Raw genomic sequence first — 21,639 nt, 5'->3', positions numbered from 1 at the left:
TATGAATGAATATGTATGAGCGTATATATATATGTATGTATATATATATATATATATATATATATATATGTATTCGAAAACATCGATGCTTCTGTTAAACGCATCGCGACATGTCCGATCTGATAATACATATATGCAATGTATATAGGTAATGTATAAGACTTTCTTCATTCAAGCTTTACAGTTACGAACGTTAAAACATGGATCGAATAAAAGAAAATATATGCCGAAAATCGATCGAGCGAAAAGAGTACCGTTCCTTGTCATCAAGTCCGTCAAGTCCACCGCCATCAAAGGAAAAAGCGAGATATTGGGAATGTCCTGGGGAAAAAACTGTAACGTGTTTATAATCATCATTAACATAATCAATGCCATCGAAATATAAATCATAAAGTACAAACATTGATAAACTCGCAAACAAAGAAAATATATAGAAAAAAAAACGCGATAAAATGTATCGACACGTTCGCAATTCTTGGAAAGAGAGGAGAATTACCCCCTCGATTCTAGAAATTTTACCATATACGTTGTAATTTACGCGAATGCAATCAATCTTACGATACTCACTTGTACGAACGGTTGAATAAACTTCTAAAGACAGCAACGCATTGTATGAAGCTAAGAAGAATTGCAGTATACATGTTTCAACGTTCTATACACAAAAGAAACGTGTAACGTTTTTTTTTAATGTTACATACATACACAGCATCGCATGGTGCATTTATTGAGACGTTATGATCTGACAGCTATGGGCTATAAGTATTTGGAAATTGGAATCAACGCTGATTCATCGAGTTACGTAGAGATCGCCCTGTGAGATCATTGATACGAACTGTCGCTGTCTCTCGAAACGTGGAAGCGTCTCTACGAGCAGCGATGGAATATTTACAAGATACTGCGAAACGAATACAAGGACAATTTTATAAACGTTGGATCATCAGCATTTGCACGCTGAACGATGCTCATATGTCTCAATTCTTCATCTGTATGCATTACAATGACCGAAACGACGCTACGATGTATATTTGAATTTGATGGTATCGATGTAACGTTCGAACGATTAACCCGAACAATTAACTCATCGATACGGTCAAGTATACGCGATTCTCCAACATCGCAGCAGAAGACACAATATGGTACGCGATTAGCGACATCTTTAATGGAGCTCATCGATTGCGAGCTATTGGTTTTAGTTTTTATGTACAAAAAAAAGAAATGAACGATGTAATAACATATGGAAGTAATAACATATGAAAAAAGTTTTTCGTTCATGTCACTATGTATTTTCTTTACTTCCCATCCATCCATCCATTCATTCATCCTCGTGCCATCGTATTCCGTTTAGATAAACAACAGTCAACGCTGTTTTTTTTTGTCATATCACGAATCATGTACGTATGATGCATATATACGCATATATGTACGTAGATATAAACATTTGTATGTATGTATAATATGTACATATTATATGTATGTATATACAGTGACTCGCATTAATATTCGGACATCATAATAATAGAGAAATTATTATTTTTGAAATATAGTTTTTATAGGATTAAGAAATTTACGGTTTTTTAATCGTTGAAAAACGCTCATTATAAATGTAAAAAACATTAATTTTGTTTATTTAACTAATGTAGTTTTCAATGTAAAAAATATTAAATAAATTAATCTTTAATTTTAGCATTGCAAAAATATCGGAAACACAATATTTTACATTTACTGACCCTCGGAAATCAAGTTAATTTATTTCTTACTTGTTTACCACGAAGTAAGTCATACAAAATATGTGATTTATTTCATGTTGAATTGAATTAACCTACGGTAATTTCCTCAAGATCACTCAAGTTAACAGTGAAAATGGAACGTAAAGGCAAAAATAGTTCATTTGATGAACGCCAACTTATTTTTCATTATGAAAAAAACAAATCATATCGAGAAATCGGTAAATTAATAAATGTGAGTAAAAATACGGTAGCAGATTATGATATTGTAAAAAGATATGTTCGTGAAAATCGCATTGAATCAATGCCTTAGAAAGGACGTCCAAAATTACTTAACTCACGAGATAAACGTAAAATTATTAGGGAAATAAAAGTAAATCCTGGATGCTACAAAATTGAACTCAGAATTATACGAAGAGATTAACAAGAAGGTAAATCCTGATTCATCGAGCATTAAAAGAAACATTGATTACAATGGTAGAGTTGCTTGTAAAAAGTCGTTCATAAATGAAGCGAATCGGATTAATTTTCGCTAAGGAATTTATTTCTAAAGAACAAATATAATGGAATGATGTAATATTCGCTGATGAGAGCAAATTTAACATTTTTGGATCTGACGGATGAAAAATGATATGGCGAAAAGTAAACGAAGAATTCAAACTGAAAAATTTGAAGCCATGACACACGATGATGGAAGTTTAATGGTTTGGGGTTGTATTTCAAGTAAAAGAGTGGATGAATTAGTTTTCATTGACGGAATTTTGGATAAAAATAAATATTTAAGTATTTTAAAAGACATTTTAATAAAAAGTGCTAATAACATGAATGTACGAGGTAATTTCAAATTTTATCAAGACAATGATCCAAAACATAAATCGCGAATAGTGCAAGAATATTTATTATATAACTGTCCAAAAGTATTACATCCTTCACTACAGACGTCACCAGATTTAAATATAGAAAATTTATGGAATTTATTAGACCATAGACATTTGGATTATGCCTACAAGATCAAAACAAGAACTAAAATTACGATTAAAAGAGGAATGAACGCGCATTAGATTATTTAACAAAAATTATTTCTAACATGCTTAAATGTTTGCAGCTTGTTATTAAACAAAAAGGTCCAAAAAAAGTCCAATAAAGTATTAAAATTATTATCATTTCGTTTATAGATATTTATATTATTATATCTTGTTAAGTGTCCGAATATTTTTGCGATACCAGAATTAAGCAAAATTTTGTCTATAGTTTAATATATTCGAAACTGTATATAAATAGTAATTATAGAAATAAAATTTATATTTCTAATAACTATAATGAATTTTTCAATTAAAACAAAAATCGTAAATTTCTTAACCAACAAAAATTATATTTAGAAGGAAAATTATATTTAGAAGAAATAATTGCAGCTACTATATATTAGGCTACTATTATAAAGAGTGCTGTAACGATATAAGCGATAATTTTTCTCGTGACGGCACTTATGATCTAAATTGTTGTTTTATACAACGGAAATGTAGCCTAGATAGCTTTGCTATGGCAAAGGATACTTTTCAGCATCAGTCTTTGTTATATTTGCACTCGAGACGTATTACAACGTGATTTTTATAAACGTACAATGGTATTTTACCATTTAGGGGGTAGAATATTTTTGCACATTTCTGTGATTAAATAAAAATGAAAGTGACAGTTATGTTAGTGTGATTCTTTTTCTTTTTTTTTAGAAAAGAAAAAAACTTTTATCTTTCCGTAATGTAACGTCAGGATCGAGGCAAACGATGAGCAACCTATTGGATGTATTGGAGATCCATATTGTGTTTCTAACACAAAAATATTTGACATATTCTCTTTTTATTTTTCTTTTTTCCAGTATCTTACATCGATACGAGCCGCAAGTCAGGCTGCAGTTATGGAATGAGGTGGGCGTACAAATCATCCCCTTGGTAAGTATAAATAGATTTATTTTCTAATTCACTTTTTATAATACTTTTTTTTAGGATGTACCTCGTTATTATATCAAAATACGAGGATTTGTGAATACTGCCAATTGGTAGATGATGCGAGCCGAGAGACACAACAGAAACGAGAGGAGCGAATCGATATTTGGGAAAAAGCGGACTTTTTTTTGGTGGATTTTTTTGGCGGAATTATTCTGTCTGCGGTCATATAAGTCCGATCCAGAGCCTGAAGATTGCAATTGTAAGAATTATAAATTTATATTATATTGTATGTAAATTTCTCTTCTTATATATGTTACATATTAATGTAATGCTTTCCGTTTTACAGAAACAATGGTGCTTCAATACATATTTTTTTTATTTTTTTTTATTTTTCTTAGTTATTTTTTTTGTAATTATTTAATTAAATATTTTAATGTAATTTAGACTCAAATAAATATACTGTTTTTTTTCTTAAAATAAATATACCTCTTCTTTTCGTAACACTTCATTACGTAAACGAGTTGTTTCCATATTAAGCATTCAGTCTATTTAAATTATTAAATAAAAATTTAATAAAAATATTTTTGCGCGCAAGAGAAAGATACAACGAGAGTGACAACATCTGGTGGGACAGATGACGAAACATAATAAGAAGATAGATAGTAAGTATGTGCGGTAAGTGTATGTAAGATCGCATGGTGTCGCGGCGGTGGGACGAGGACGGTGACGATAGATGCGAGGTCCGTGGCGACGGCAACGACGGCGACGGCAATGGTGGTGGGATGTGGAGTGTGGGTGCGGTCCCCAAGGATACATGATGCTACAACATAGCGGCATCATATCGGTAAATACCGATAGCGCTGGGACTTCCCCGCGCCTTCCCCCTCCTTCTTCGCGTCAATGAATACCCTCCCGCACCTCGCGCCACTCTCTAGGATTAGAACTCGTCTAATATATCTTATGATAATCCAAATATTTTTTTGGTCTAGTCTCACAATATTAACAATGGTTTTAGAAAATCTTAGCTCTAGTTACAATTTAGGCGGTTAGTTAAAATTTACGAAGTATGTAAGAAAATACAGATGTTTAAAAATGTCTCGAGTTTTATTATAACCCAACCACAATGACGCCGGTTAAAGAAAAAATAAAAAAAGACAACTCAACAAAGTTCTTCGTTTTTAAAGATTTGAAAGCTCTCTTAGCTGCTCTACCTGCCCGGTTGTAATTTATAGCATAATTGTTTGTAATTCATTTTTCAAGAATCTTTCTAGTCATCTGAGAAATTGTTACGTTACCAGATATGCTTAAGATAGTACCGATTTTACGTTAAAAAAATGGTATAGTATTTTCTTAAATAACGCTAAATGAACATTCAAAACGTTAAAAATTTGGACACTTATCATGTAATCGAAATTTTTTTTTATCCAAAAATGTTTCAAGATTGTTCAAATCTTTACGACAGTCGGTAGGAATTTTGAAAACATTCTCCATATGAGACATTTTTGTTATTCGAAAATGTGCATGTTATTTTATGGGAAGAAGTAAGTTCATACATTTTTCTAAGCTCATTGCTTCCATTAAAACCAAGTAAAGAACATTTAAAGATATGAAATTGTGTATTTATTATTTTATTCAAAGCATGTAGGATTACACACGCATTATCAATAAGTATAATAATTTGCAAATACATTTTACCTATAGATATTTCTTTTATTAACACAGTATAAATATAACATTACATTATGTCAGAAGCATATCTATTGTATGCATTTTTGTCACAACCCTGATAATTTAAACTTGAAACAGTCTTTGAGCAGAATTTGAGTAAATGATGATAGTAAAGCAACAAATTTTCCACAGAATCTATAATATCAGGAAATGCTGACAAACTGCCACCAAAAGTAGCTGGAAACTGAGGATTGCCAATTAAGAGTGCGTGCCACTTAACATTCGCAACGCTCGCGAGCATCATTTCATCATTGTTTAATATTTAAAAACGATAAGGAAATGATTGCGAGCGTTGCGAACATTAAAGGGGACACACCCTAAAGATTAAAATTCAACTAATCAGAAAAATTTAAATTATCTGCAATAATAAATGATTTATTAAGATCGTATAATGTGAATACACATAAATAAAAGTTAAAACCTATAACTCAAAACTAGATTTTAGATGCTTAAATAATTTTTATGTGAATTTATATATAGTACTATATATATAGTCATTTGAACTGCGCGCCGAATTGATTTGCGGACTTAGAAACACAACTGATATACTGTAGTAATATCGCAAATTAAATTGACAAGAAATTTAATAATTTGATGTTCAATCAGACATATACTCTATTAAAGAGTTGTTAATGTGATGAAAATCTGTAAATAAATTTATTGCAAAAAATATTACCTCGGCCTGGAGAACTTGGATCTCTAGCATTCTATGCAAGCGTCCTAATAAGCCTTTAGATCACCGAAGCTTCAATTATTATTATACAATATTATATTAAGTAAATAAATTATTGCAAAATATATTACCTCTCGGCTGAGATAATATTTGTCGCAATAAATTTATTTTAGCACATATTTCTAGCATATTAACATCTCTTTCTAATAGAATGTTTATTTAAATTATTAAAATACCAATTTGTTAATTTAATTTGTGACATTACTACAATATTTCAATTTTCTAAGTCTGAAAAATCATTTGAAAACAAGGCGTGGTGTGACACAAGCTTAAGCTTGCCCGTGTGTGAGTCTGCGCAATTGATTTCAGAATTATATCTGTTTAAGTAGAATTATATCTGTTGATACAGCATCAATAGATCCTGAGTTTAATGCAATAAATAGCTATCTGCAATCGGTGGAATTTGCTAATTATCTGTCAATAATTTGCTAATATTTTGTTATCTGGAGGGGGAAGGAATATATTACAGATCTAAGTCAGATAATGTTTGTAAATAATTACTAATTAATATTGCATGATACAATAATAACGGTTCTGTTAAAAATGCAAAGGATATAATCGATATTTTACCTGATATTTTATTACATTTTGGAATTATTCCCACGAATATTTGTCGATTTATAGTCGACTTTTTCCAGTCGGCATATAGTCGACTGTTGAAAATCGACTGTTCCCAATTGACTTTCAACAATAAATTATGAATCAACTATAAGTTAACTATTTGCTAGCTATTAGTCGACTGTAAATCGATTTAAAGATGACAAAAGCTCTATTCTTCACAAACGCACTACGCACGTACGCCTACGAAATATTTTATTATTAAAATTAAAAAGATCAAAAAAGCTAAGAAATTAATGAACAATATTATGAAAAATTATATTTTATTGTTAAATAGTTATTATATTGTACGCATTTCAAACTCACATATTTGTTAATAATTTTGAGCTATATACATATATATGAAATTTACGAAATAACATTTACGAAATAATAGTAAAAAAGATTCATTAATTACACTTTGTACATTATAATATAATAACAAAAAAAAATGTGTTTTATATATACATGTATATGCAAGGTGTCTCAGACCTGTCCACCCTTTTGTCTCCCCAGGATAAGATTCAATCAAAAATATATTCAGACCAAAGTTGTGGGGTTTAAAAAGCTCTATTTATTGATCATTCCAGTTTAACCTTGCGAGGCTTTGCCAAGGTCAGATCAAGGTCACATCGATTTTTTAAAATGAAAAATCCTACTTTTTATTCTAGCTACTTTTATTCTATTTGTAATAGCTGATGTCAAGAGGTTTATAAAATCCTATAAAAAAGTCTCTTTTGATTAAGTAAATCTAGAGTTATGAAGATTAAAAATTACAATAACGCATTAGCATTATTCAAGATGTACCGCGTGGAGGTTATCCGATCGGATTTACACTGTGTGTGTGTGTGTGTGTGTGTGTGTGTGTTTTGCAACTCACGAGCGTGGCGAGACTTCGTCTCGCGTTCGCAATTAATTCTCTCTCGATTCGGCAAAATTCCTGTCGTTATAACGAACCTTCATCTGACCTCACCCAATAGAAAGCACTTACGCAGTAACTCCTGAGTGTAAGATCTCGAAAACGAGTTGGGCGCCAGGCACGAGCGAGTGCCCCTCTTTATCGAAATTACTCGGGAGATTCTACGTGATTTTCTACAGAATTACAAACGTCGATAGCTCTCGTAACCGGCAGCTCACTCTCGGAAATGGCAGAGAGGGCGGTTTGTGGATAGAGGACTGTGTGGAAAAGCGAATAAGCGGCGACAATAAATTATACAGTAATGAGTAACAATAAGAATTAATGAATATATTAGATTAATCTCCGATTTTCACACTCATCGACGAGGTCACAGCAACATTATGTGATCAAAATGCGTTAGCCTCGTATAGGCCTCGATATGCTTTATGCGAGGCGTATTAATTACGCTAACTCTCGACAACATGAGTACCATAAGAATACTGCAAACCGCATTAGTTCGACACTCTAATAACCGAGATAGACAACGGTTATGATAACACCGCAAATACGGCGTGATCTCGTGCTCATCCGCGGGGCTTCGAACTACTTTACAAAATGTCGGAAATAGACAGAGAATACACAGACATCACAATACAAAGTTTCGATACAATCAAGATCAATCGGTATACGACAAGACTTAATGAAATGAATTAGACTATGGCTTAGACGGAAAGTAACTCTCCTGAAAACCTTACAATGAGTCGCGGGAGGCTCAGACACAATTATCGCGAAAAACTAGACGCACGACAATTCCACGTGCGTCTCGCACATCAAATCCGACAACACGACGATCTTCCGGATATGGCAATTAGCGACCTTACAATTGCGTGACGTTCCTCTCACCCCCTCCCGCCCCCAGGAAATCCTCCCATCGGGCCTCAGGTTCGCTCTCCTGATTTTTCCTCTCTCTCGTCCTATGTCCTTCCGTCGTGCTACCCGTTCGCTCGCCAGCACAAGTGCTGGGCGCTGATCCTTCCGAGAGCACGCAGTGATTGCTATCACCACAAGGGGATCTTATCGCGCCTAATTGGTGTGAGGCCCTGCAAGCTCCGCGAATCGCGCAAGCCATGTCTATGCATTCTGCGTCCTACCGTGCGGAATTTGACTAGATCGCAGTGTTTCCTTCGGCCGCCTCGGAGACCATTTCAAATCTCAGTTTTGCGAGAGACTCGCATTTTCGGTTTTCATGGACACATTGGCAGAAACGATATTTTTCACGCGATGTGCCAAATCATTGAATTGTCGCGCGAATCACGCTATACAATCTTCATCGCGACGTAAGCATACGTAATACAACGATAATGTGTCGTCGTACGCGCATCGTACGTAGCCTATACTACCATAAACGTTTCATGCCGCTGATACGCGTACGACGATGCGTCTTCCTTGTCGGATTTTGTCTTGCATAAAACGCACTCAAAGTTGACGTAAATGATGAATGCATTCGTTCTCGGTTGTTATAATTGTCGAATTCGAGCCTGTCATCCTCGCTCGCCAGTTGGATGGCGCAGTCGTTGATCTTTTGGCAGTCTATTTCGTGCGACTGCAATTTTTCGTACGAGCTGAAGCAATGGAGACACCTATAAATAGAGAAATCATTTTTTTTCGTTATTTCTGTTTTTTTTATTAGCTTTTCTTATCATATTTACGATCGCAGAAAAACTTTTTGTTCTTTTTCCCATTAATCTGCGAATTCACGAGGTGCGACAGGTTCTTGATTCACGCAAAATGCTGTCTAATGCTGCCATTGCGTGAATCTTACAGGAGATTGATATGGTTCTCTTTCTTGTTCGGTGAATCGGTGAGCAGAAGAAAGACCTGCCCATTTCCAATGCTGTATATATATTGATCGACACCGTATTCAATCATTTGAATTTAGAAATGTCTTTTAATATCATTGGAAATTCGATATTTGCGAGATTCAATACTGCAGTGTAATGCAGTGTAATGATGACTCTCGCTCCATACTTTTCCGTCAGGTACAAAGTAGCGACCACCGACCACACGAAGCACGCATTGTCCATCGTACGAACACTGATCACCGCTCATTTTATCGCTATTTTCCCATGGCACTTCGATGTGACATCTCGCAGGAGATTTAATTTGTTCACGTCAAGAGGATTTGCGATAACGCTCACCCGCTGTCACGTTCCTGAAAGGAGATGCTAGGATAGACTCGACGACATGTTGTTCGTACCACACGCGCATATCGGTGCATCATTATATTTCGCTGTTCTTTGTAATTATAATCTTATTATAAATATTTTCAACAACATTTTTTTTTAAGTAATAATAAAAATTTATATTATTTTCCAGATGCCTGCACTATTTTCATACAAGCAATTGGATATCCATAGGTTATGGAAAATTCAACAACTGCGCGATTCGGCTGCCCAGTGAGGACAAGTGGTTGAGCTTCAGCAATTGCCGCAAGAAGAAGCGCATCCGTTCATGGTTCTACTTCGATCTAGAATGCACCCTAGAGAATATAAAGATTGACATGAAAATATTCAGTTATACGTATCAGCAACGTCGGGTATTTAGCTTAGCATATTATGCCGATTGTTCATAACTCGTTGTGTATGTATTAGATATACAATCTTTGCTTCCGCCGTTTTTTTTCCGAAATTCGAAGTTTCATTGTAAAAAACTGATTTTACATTTATGATTCAAAGTATTGTCCATCGCTGGCCACTGCTTTCTCCCATCTTTCGGATAGCGTACGAATCTCGCGTCGAAAAAACTGGTCATCTTTTGAGGCTGTCCACGAATCGATCCAATTTTTTACTTCTTCATAAGACCGGAAGTGCTAGTCAGCCAGGCCGTGTGCCATTGATCGAAACAAGTGATAGTCAGAGGGAGCAATGGTCTGGAGAATACGGCGAGTAGGGTAGGACTTCCCATCAACGTTTCCAAGTATGTCTTGACCACTTTCGCAACATGGGGTCGAGCATTGTCATGTTGCAAAATCACTTTATCGTGTCTCTCATTGTATTGCGGCCGTTTGTCTTTCAATGTTCGGCTCAAACGCATCAATTGCGTTCGATACCGATCGCCTGTGATTGTTTCAGTCGATTTTAACAGTTCATAATACACTACGCCGAGCTGGTCTCACCAAATACAGAGCATGACCTTGGACGTCAAAATCACCGTTCTTGAAGCGTTGAAACCACTCACGACACGTTCTTTCACTAATAGCGGCCTCACCATAAGTATTTAAGAGCATTCGATAAGCCTCAGCCGCAGATTTCTTCATATTGAAGCAAAAAATTAAAACCTCCCGCAAATGACGAGAATTTGGCTCGTAAACTGACATTTTCAATCGAGAATAACTTTATGATGCAGACACAAATCGACTAATGTTTCTATGGGGTTATGTTGACAGATACCCAAGCTTATTGTATGACGTCTATGATCTATTTATTTCGACCACTTACCGCTAAAGCCATCTATAGGAAAACGGCGGAAGTAAAGTTGTACACCTAATATCGTTCACATCACGGTAACGATTGCGTTGCATGGTTCGTCGAGGAACTTAAAAATTTATAATGTAAATATTATCCTGTCTATCTGCAAATATTCCCATGGCAGATTTTACGCGATTGGCAAAAATTTAACAGCACTACGCACTGCTATGTGTGCGAAAAACTGTTCGCGCTGGATGACACGCGAGTACACCACTTGATCGGACGATACAGAGGCCCCGCGTATTCAAATTGAATTACAAAGATTCATATTGCATTCCCATTTTTCATAATTTATCTATGCACATTTTTATCTACGCTTTATTATTAAGAATATAGCGTATAAAGAACGTATAAAACTATTTCCCGTAACTAAAGAAAAATACATTTCATTTACAAAATATGTCGATAGCACCAAAAATGATCAAAAGAAAACTTGTATAAAATTACGATTATTAATTAATTTAAATTTCTCAGTAACAGTTTAGAAAAATTAGCCTCGTATCTCAATAAAGATAAATTGAAAATTACGCGATCAGAATTTTTTAACCTCAGCGCGGAGAATTTCAATCTTCTTACATATTTCCATACGAATACGTTGACTGTATCAAAAAATTGGAGACAACATATTTACCTCCGCGCGAATCGTTTTATAATGTTCTTTAACGGACGACACTGTATCCAAGAGTGATTACGTGCACGCCGTGAACATACGACAGCGATTCGCCATTAGGTGTACAACTTTGCTTCCGCCGTTTTTTTTCCGAAATTTTTTTCTGAAGAGGCTTTATTGTAAAAAACTGGTTATACATTTAGGATTCAAAGTATTGTCCATCGCTGGCCACTACTTTCTCCCATCTTTCGGGTAGCGTATGAATCCCGCGTCGAAAAAACTGATCATCTTTTGAAGTTATCCACGAATCGATCCAATTTTTTACTTCTTCATAAGACCGGAAGTGCTGATCAGCAAGGCCGTGTGCCATTGATCGAAACAAGTGATAGTCAGAGGGAGCAACGTCTGGAGAATACGGCGGGTGGGATAGGACTTCCCATTTCAACGTTTCCAAGTATGTCTTGACCACTTTCGCAACATGGAGTCGAGCATTGTCATGCTGCAAAATCACTTTATCGTGTCTCTCGTTGTATTGCGGCCGTTTGTCTTTCAATGCTCGGCTCAAACGCATCAATTGCGTTCGATACCGATCGCTTGTGATTATTTCAGTCGATTTTAACAGTTCATAATACACTACGCCGAGCTGGTCCCACCAAATACAGAGCATGATCTTGGACGTCAAAATCACCGTTCTTGAAGGGTTGAAACCATTCACGACACGTTCTTTTACTAATAGCGGCCTCACTATAAGTATTTGAGAGCATTCGATGAGCCTCAGCCGCAGATTTCTTCATATTGAAGCAAAAAATTAAAACCTCCCGCAAATGACGAGAATTTGGCTCGTAAACTGACATTTTCAATCGAGAATAACTTTATGATTCAGACACAAATCAATTAATGTTTCTATGGGGTTATGTTGATAGATGCCCAAGTTTATTGTATGATATCTATAATCTATTTATTTCAACCACCACTTACCGCTAAAGCCATCTATAGGAAAACGGCGGAAGCAAAGTTGTACACCTAATATATTTAAAAACAAATGTATTGGCCGATATATTTGAGAATTTTCGGGATAGTTGCATCATCATTTATGGACTTCATCCCGCATATTATTATATTATCTGGTTTTACATGGAACGCGAAGTTGAAACATGCTCGTGTCAATTTCGATTTTCTTATTGTCGTTGACGTAGTCAATTATTCATTGAACGTGGTATACGTGGCAGTCTGAGTCAATGTTTAAACAGGTCAATGTTTGCGCAGGCCAACAACAAATAAAATCGTATGATCCAGGTCATAGTACATCAACTCGAAACCATCGACCTGATGTACTATGACATCAACAAGACGGTTGGGTAATGTGTCAACCATTGCTATATGCCGATTTTCGTTGGATCAACGACGTAGACAATTTTGATATTATGAATATCGCGTTAGATTCACCGACAGGTTACGTTCTCGAGATTAACTTAGATCCGCAACGTGTCCATGATGCGTTCTACCGTTTTGTCCAATGCGCAAGAAACCCCCTAGCAAGCGAGAGAAGAAGCTCTTCGTAACATTGTATGATAAAAAGCGTTACGTCATACATTATCGCAATCTGCAGCAATGTACTCGTCACGGTCTCCGCATTACAAAGATCCATCGTATACTGCAATTCGCGCAATCTCTATGGCTTCGCGAGTATATCGAAAAAAAATCAAATTTTAGAACTTTAGCAAAGAATGAGTTCGAGAAAAACTTATTCAAATTAATGAACAATGCGGTTTTCGGCAAGACCATGGAAAATGTACGTAATCATGTTAATATGCGACTCGTAATGCATTGAGAGATACGATAGATAGAAGGAATGATGAGAGTGAAACCAAACTTTCACAGTAGAAGCATTTTTTCCGAAAACCTGGTCGCGATAGAAATGCGGAAACTCGAAGTGAAATTCAACAAACTGATATACGTGAGTATGTGCATACACGATATATTTAAAACGTGTTTATACGAATTTCACTACGAGTACATGTTACCGCTCTTTCATGAAAAATGTAAAATTATGTATACCGACACGGATAGCCCTATTTAGCATATCGAGTGCGACGACTATGCGATGTCTATGCTGTTATGAGACGACAATAGATTCGATTCATACATTCATGAATAACTTACTTATATAATAATAGAATATAAATTTATTGAAATCTATTTATGAAGAAGTGAATATCGAAAAATTTACATTATAAATCCATCATTTTACAACTTTTAAATTATCAATCTCGATGACAACCGAAAGTTGTCACACACATAAGTTGTATTATTACATGGTAAATTCATTTCAACACACGGCTGCTTGATGAGAGACAACTTGATGCACATCATTTTGTCAATTCTTTTAAGAACATGTCTCAGAGGCACATAATCATTTTGAACTAACAAACTTGGAACTAATAAGCTTGGACATTTAACTACATCTACAAGAAGTATAACGATTTCTTTCAACAGTGACAATATATTTTATATGGCAATATATTTTATTCTTATAATTTTCTCTTAAGATGATATAAGAATCGTTATTCTTCTTCTTATCAATCTATTGAAAGAAAGTACATCTCATCCATAATACGAGAGCAAGTCAATAAGTTCTTGAAAAATCTATCAGAAGGCACTCGCAATGTCATGGTCACATTATTTTTTGACAAGTAGCATCTCTCAGCTGATTATTATCAAATTTTGAACGGAATTCTTCGCGTAGTTTCATTTCTGTAGACAATTAAAGCGAACAACTTTTGAATATTTTACAAAATGAAAAAAAACGAGTTTCGTGCAATGATCAAACATCTATATATGAAAGATTTAATGCCGAAAAAAATCAAAGCCGAGTTGGATAATGTTCATAGCATCAGTATTTGCGACTGTATACAATTGGGTGAATGATTTTAAACGTGGTCGTACATCCATATGTGATGCACCTGATCCAATTGAGGCTGCCAAAAATCATCGATAAAGTCTACGATATTGTTTTGACTGATCGACGAGTGAAAGTGCGCGAGCTTGTTGAGGCCACAGTCATATCACATGATTTCAATTTTACACGAACAATTGGGTATGAAAAAGCTATCGGCAAGATGGGTGCCGCGTTTGTCACTGTGAATCATAAACGCGACCGTGTGACGATTTCGAAACAATGTTTGAGATGTTTCAACGTAATTCAGATTTTCTACAGAATTCTGCGTCAATTCATTACTTTGGATGAAACATGGATCCATTACTTCACACCCGAGACGAAGGAATGTTCAAAAAACAATGGACTTCATCGGGTGAACCAGCTCCAAAGAAGGCAAACATCGGAAAGTCGGTTGAAAAGGTGATGACCACAGTGTTTTTGGGATACACGCGATATAATTCATATCGATTACCTTCCGTCGAAACAAACGATCAATGGCGATTACAACGCAACCTTATTGGACCGTTTCAACAATTTAAAGAAAAAACGTCCCCATTTAAAAGAAGAAAGTGCTCTTCCATCAAGACGGTTCACACGTGTTCGACACTGATGGCTAAATTCAGTGAATTCTGCTACGAATTACATCCCCAGCACATTCGCCAGATTTAGCTCCCTGCGACTATTTCCTATTTCTTGAAGAAATGGTTCGGAGGAAAGAGATTCATCACTAGAGAGCAGCTCATCACCGAAACAGAAACTTATTTTGAAGGGGACAAAGCATATTATTCGGCTTGAAAAAGTTGAAAAATCGTTGGATCAAGTGTATTGAGCTGAAAGGAGACTATGTTGAGAAATAAAAATGAATCGATCAAAAAAAATGTGTATTATTATGTTTTTCTAAAAACTTATTGACTTGCTCTCATATAATAACCTAAAAAGGTTAAATCATTAGCATTAAAATTTCCAAAACTTACTGTTCTTCTTCAGGCAAAATGGAAACATTACGCTGTCCTTTCCCTAAGAGAAGTGCATCAGAACGCATAAAGTATTTAAACCTCTTATTTAAAAACCATTTCTGAGAAATCAATGGTGATTTCATCACATCTTCCAGATGATACAAGCTCCTCGCATAAGATAGATAGTGAATTAAGAAACTTACGAGCAATCTGTGTAAAATGGACTTTGATATAGTTGTAATAAGTATCTATTTTGCCCTTCATAGTAAAATGCATTGTCTGTTTATAAGGAATCCCAATTAATGAAACATTTGCACACATGAGTAAGTGAAGGTTATAGATTGGGCATTAGATTCAAAATATTTTTGAAAGTTATAGGAGTACTGAAGGAATAGGTGGTGTACCTTTTCAACTTTAGCACGAGATACAGAATGAAGGAGATATAGTTGAAGGAGAATATTAGTTGCGTGGGAGAGCATAGCGAGATAAACCAAATATTTATCCTTAAACAGACTTTGCAAGCATGGTACGCAATAGAACAAAAGCTATGACCTCCATTCTAAAGCTTTCACTCCACTTGCAACAATCATTGATTGAATGACTTCTAATTATTTCTGATGGAGGTTGTATGCTGAGAAGGCGACTATCTATTGCATCAGTAAAATTCTTTAAAGCAATAGTATTTATCATACCTATCCAACATTTCTTTTTAGTAGAATGAAACAGGTATTCCATATGTAATTTTGTCACACCCAACAGGATAGCATGCATATAATCAACGACAAAATCATTAATTAAATTAAAATAGAGCATTCATCAAAATAGATGAGTCCTTCATACTCTTGTGTGCCACTTATCTTGACCTGGCTTATCCTTCTTTTCATAAGCTCTTCTTGCATCTTGATAAATGAATTCTGCCATTTTTTCATCTGCTCTTTCAGAGAGAATATTAAAGCATCTCGATCTTGGGCCTGTTTTCTCTTGCTTCTCATAACAAAATGTACAGTCATAAAATGCATGGAAAAACTTCATGTTGAAAAGATTGCAACAGAATCAGTTACAGGATATAAAGAGAACTTTACTGATAACTTCTTTTTCTTCGTAAATCCAAGAAAAACTCTCTGAGGAGAGTTTATTTGTTTTTCATTAAAGGGTTGCAAGAAAACCATTTGATTCGGGTCTTTAGATCCAACATATAGTCCAGCAAGAAGCATATAATTGGTGCGATCTTTAAATGGGAGTTCATTAATAGTTACATAAATAGATCATAATGATTTATTAGTCGAATTTCCAGTTGATACACTACTCAGTACAGAAAGAAATTGAAAAATTAAAAGAGGATGAGAATATTTTTCCAGGACCACAATGTTTTTTGTACTGCTCCCCATATATATCCTCAAATGCATCAGAGCATTCCTTTTTGCGATTAATCTGTGAGCAATAAAGATGCTATACGTGAATCCTTAATTAATTTTTGCAACTGAGATTCTAGCGATATGGACAGGAAAAAGTTTAAAGGGGGAGGAGGTTAGAAACATCAGTATCATTATCAATAAGAACAATACATAGACTGTAGTAAATTATTCTTTTTCCGTTTCATATTTTGGATAACAATAAATGTGATAAAATATGTTTTCTTTTTCATTCTCTATGTTGAAAGTACTTTGTTTGTGAAATATCTTCCTTATTGTAAATGGAGTTTATCATTCACAAAATGTCAAGCTGTGTTTCCTATGTTAAATTATGTCTCACTCCTAATACAAGGCACATGAAAATAATATCATCAACTGTAGAGGTTGTACAATTACACAGTCTCCGACAATTTCTTGTTTTTGTCTCACTGCTATGATCGACAGGATCTGATAAGATATTATTGGTCGAAAAGCCTTCCTCTGCTATTGATTTTATATCAGAGTCTATCTCTGTTGATTTTACATCAAAGTCTACCTCTGACGCTCTTTCTGATGATGTGAACTCTGAAGTCTGTGACGATAAGTTTATAATAATTTCTCTGATCTTATTACGTTAGATGGAAGATTTAATTGATTCTGTCATATTAGTGATGACTTCATATATTTCATTACAGTTATTTTAAAAAGAAAAATGCAAGATAAAAACAACATAGTAATTAAGAAAATGGATATTCTTATTCTATTAAAATGTATATACAATAATTAGAATAATTCCATAAAATTACTTTATACCAGGAATGTGGCATACATAAGTTATCAGTAATTCTATTGACAGATATAAAATTATTTTGTGTTACTGTTTCTATTATTTCAACATTATTCTGTGATATCGATGTTGATATTGTACTCTGATACAAAATAACATTTTCACTGTAAAATAAAAATGTTATACATCGGAATTTTCATACAATAAATTAATTGATTTGAATTATTTTACTTAGAGTTTTCGATATCATATGTATACATCAACAATTAAATCACATATCACTTTGGAGCATGTATAATGGAGTATTCTTCCATCATACTTTAGAACAAAGCTTCCAAATTGCAGACTATATAATATACATGAAAATTATGAATGGTGAAAGGGTATATGGTGAGTTCGTTTTCTAAAAGAAAACGAACTGTGGCAGCAGAAATCTCTTAAGAATAAATTCATTTGTCGCAGTTCGCTCTCCTAGATTATCTCCTCCGTCCGCTACAACTCACACACTTTTCACGTCTATAATCTGAAAATTTTGCTTTAGAGATTAGGAAGAACTAATTATTTAATTAGATTCAGATGTATATACCAATATATAAATAGAAAGCAAAATTGGAGGGATTAATTTTTCTTGTATATAAAAAAAACCCTAATATTATATTTTTAATAGAAAAAACTCTAATACTATATTTTTAATTAAAAAATTTCGATATATGATTATAAATAACAAATAATATCTGATCAAAAATGTAAGGGCTCCGATATTTCAATGACGCTCTTTGATAAACAATTCGTTGTCGTCGAAGTGGTTGATCGAGGAATATCATCTTCAGTATACAAAAACCGTTTGTAACGTCCCATTTTATAGATTATGGTTTCCAATTTAATTTAATTTAAATTTAATTTAATAAAACAGTGTAGATAAACATTATATCATTTGCATTAAAGGATACGTTGAAAAGAGATATAAAGCAACAGTTTTGCAACCATTTTATTTTTAATTGTTTGCTTATAGGTTAAGACCATTTCTAGAGATTGAAAAGTATAATGCAATTTTCTTCTTCTTATTGTCCTCCTGTATGGATTTCCGATCCACGAAATATAATGTAATCAACGCGAATAAAATCTCCAAAAATTGCGAAATTAGTCTTCTGTAGACATTGAAAACACGCCATTAGAGACGTTTGGTCCGCCATATTTTTCAAGATCTAACTTAAGATAGAATGGAATAGATTATGCGTAAAATAGAATGAGACATCCATGCTTCTCATTCTATTTTATGCATCTATCGCATTCTATTTTACATGTCCTGAAAAGTATAGCGGATCAATCAGAAGATGTCTAATCTCTTGATGGCCAATCTCTCAATAAGATTTTAGCCTACATTACTAGTTGACAACCATTTTGAGGGGAAGCCCGACAGTTGAAATAAAAGTTCGTTTAGTAGCTGATACGCAGTGATATGTTTGAATTAAAAAGAATTTAAAAAATATCTTAATTATTCTTCATTTTAATATTCACCATGAATAACAATTCTGAGTGGTATGCATTATGAAATATAATATAAAAGTGATAGATCTAGAAAAGATGGATGATCTAGAAGAATACCAATAGCAATAGCAGCGAGCACTCACGGATCCGCTCCACAACAGTTGAGTTTGCTGAACGCGACCATTATCATTATGTATAAATGTTTGCCAAAATTACACTTAGGTATAATATATTCGAATCACGATTACTACTTAACACGACCAATTTAGCTATATATTGATATATCTTTTTTCTTTCAGATAAATAAGAAAAAGACCAAGAAAGCTAATACTGTCTATGAAAAATTATTGATCTTTAGGAGTCTGATCTGAATAACAATAAATGTGATAATGCAGTGAGTATTACAGATGAATAGTTGTACGTTTACTGCGAGAAAATAAGGATTAAAAGCTATATTGCAGAAAAGAATCAAAATAAATCATCTGGATTATATCAATACTTTTCAAGAATGTCTGTAAAAAATTGAGGAAATAGTTGGAAAAAGAGAAGAGCAAAATTTTTAACAAAAATTGGACTATCTACAAAAGATGAATTTTGAGAAATTCATAGAGTTGGAGAGAAAAGTGGACAAATGTAGATGACTCGATAAGTAAGTTCTCACAGTCCGTACAACATTGGTTTGACAATTTGCGAAAATAAAAACATTGAAAACGAATTGACAAGTGAAGCAATATATTACTTGTGCACTTATTGAAATATAAATAAATAATGTACGGAGCATGTACGATAGCGATAAAGAAATACGACAATGATAACGTGAGATTAACGTTTTTTCTTAATGAGCAGGCGAAACAGACAGAGAACATAATTTTTATCCCCCCAGAAGGACGACAGCGATAAAAAATATTCGAGCGTCCAGAGAAAAAAACTCATAGTATCGAACGTTTTTTCAATCATTGGGCTTTGTTGTACGAAATATCTAAATTTGTGAAATATCTAAGATGGTTGATATCTTGAATATTGGAGGCTAATCAACCTTTGACGATCGCATCATCAAGTTCGAGTTTCACACGTACAATCCATACATTAACACGACGTTTAGACATAGCGACGAGAAGGATATCCATATGACAGGATTTATACACGTTACTGTGAAAGCATTCTCTACGTCGAAGGTAGATTGACTTCAAAGGAAAAAAATGTACAAAAGCAAATCTTGGATGTAATTGAGTTCATGTTCGATGAACTCAATGATATGAAGATTGATCACAGCAGAAACGTTGGAATAACTAATCTTATGAAGAGTTATACAACATTTTCTAATGAAATCGTATATAGTTGGTATAATGCTGGATTTATCGATAGTGATATCGCGAAAAACCTAATGATAGACGATGGATACTTCAATTTTTGTGTACCGCTCAGCATATTGGGCTTTTACGAAGATTACAAATGTATAGTAATTAACGCTCATCATAAATTAATTTTTATACGAGCGCGCAACGGTAACAATTTAGTTTATAACATACAATTTATAACACAGTGGGAGATTCAGCGATAAAGCCAATGCTTAAATTATTCAAAGTACAATGGCGAATGCCTCACGTTGCGTTGAATGTTAATAAATTATCCATACTACGCATTTTAGAAAGCGGACGATATCTGAGTATGAGTTTCCATTCATGAGATTTATATGAGTTCCCCTTATTGCTGAATACAACGAAATATTCCTGGGCTATCAAGAATCAGTTGGAAAAGCGATACGTTATCTTTGGTCTGCAGATAATACTGATAATAATTAATAAAAATATCATGACAGGACATAAAACTTACAATACCTGTAAATTAACCAATGTGAAACTTTATCTAAACTCTGCATTTTATCCATACGATGATCTGAATCTAAACTTCAACAAACGCAGAGCGGTTCTTTTGTATGATATGTATTTACGTTTTCGAACGTCTTACTATCAAATCCCTCGTGAAAGAAATGAATCTTCATTTCAATTACATTCCTTTTTGAAAGGTTTTGTTCTAATAACTATTGACTGCTCGTGACAAAACAAGTCCGTCAAGAATGACACTGTGGATATAAATACGATTAGAATTTGAATTCAAAGAGAATGTACCCGCGAATACAACTGCCTATTGCTTTATCATACACGCGTAATCGAATATAAATAACTCAAATGTCAAATGTAATACGCAAAATTACATAAATTATCATCAAAAAAATATACTTTCCCTTTCTTTTTAATATATGAAATAAAATCCAAGATCCTTTGTGGTTCAAGCCAGTTCAAAAAATCATTTACCATG

At 34.1% G+C, this 21,639-nt stretch overlaps 1 pseudogene; it reads right to left on the bottom strand.

Moving 5' to 3' along the window:
- Positions 1-16,158: 16,158 nt before the first annotated feature.
- On the bottom strand, positions 16,159-16,901 carry LOC108685787 (annotated as a pseudogene).
- Positions 16,902-21,639: the final 4,738 nt, after the last annotated feature.

The sequence above is a fragment of the Atta colombica genome, unplaced genomic scaffold, assembly GCF_001594045.1.
Source record: "Atta colombica isolate Treedump-2 unplaced genomic scaffold, Acol1.0 scaffold16, whole genome shotgun sequence".
NCBI classification, from domain to species: Eukaryota; Metazoa; Arthropoda; class Insecta; order Hymenoptera; family Formicidae; genus Atta; species Atta colombica.
The sequence above is the reverse complement of the archived record's forward strand: the minus strand, read 5'-3'. Positions and strand labels throughout refer to the sequence as shown.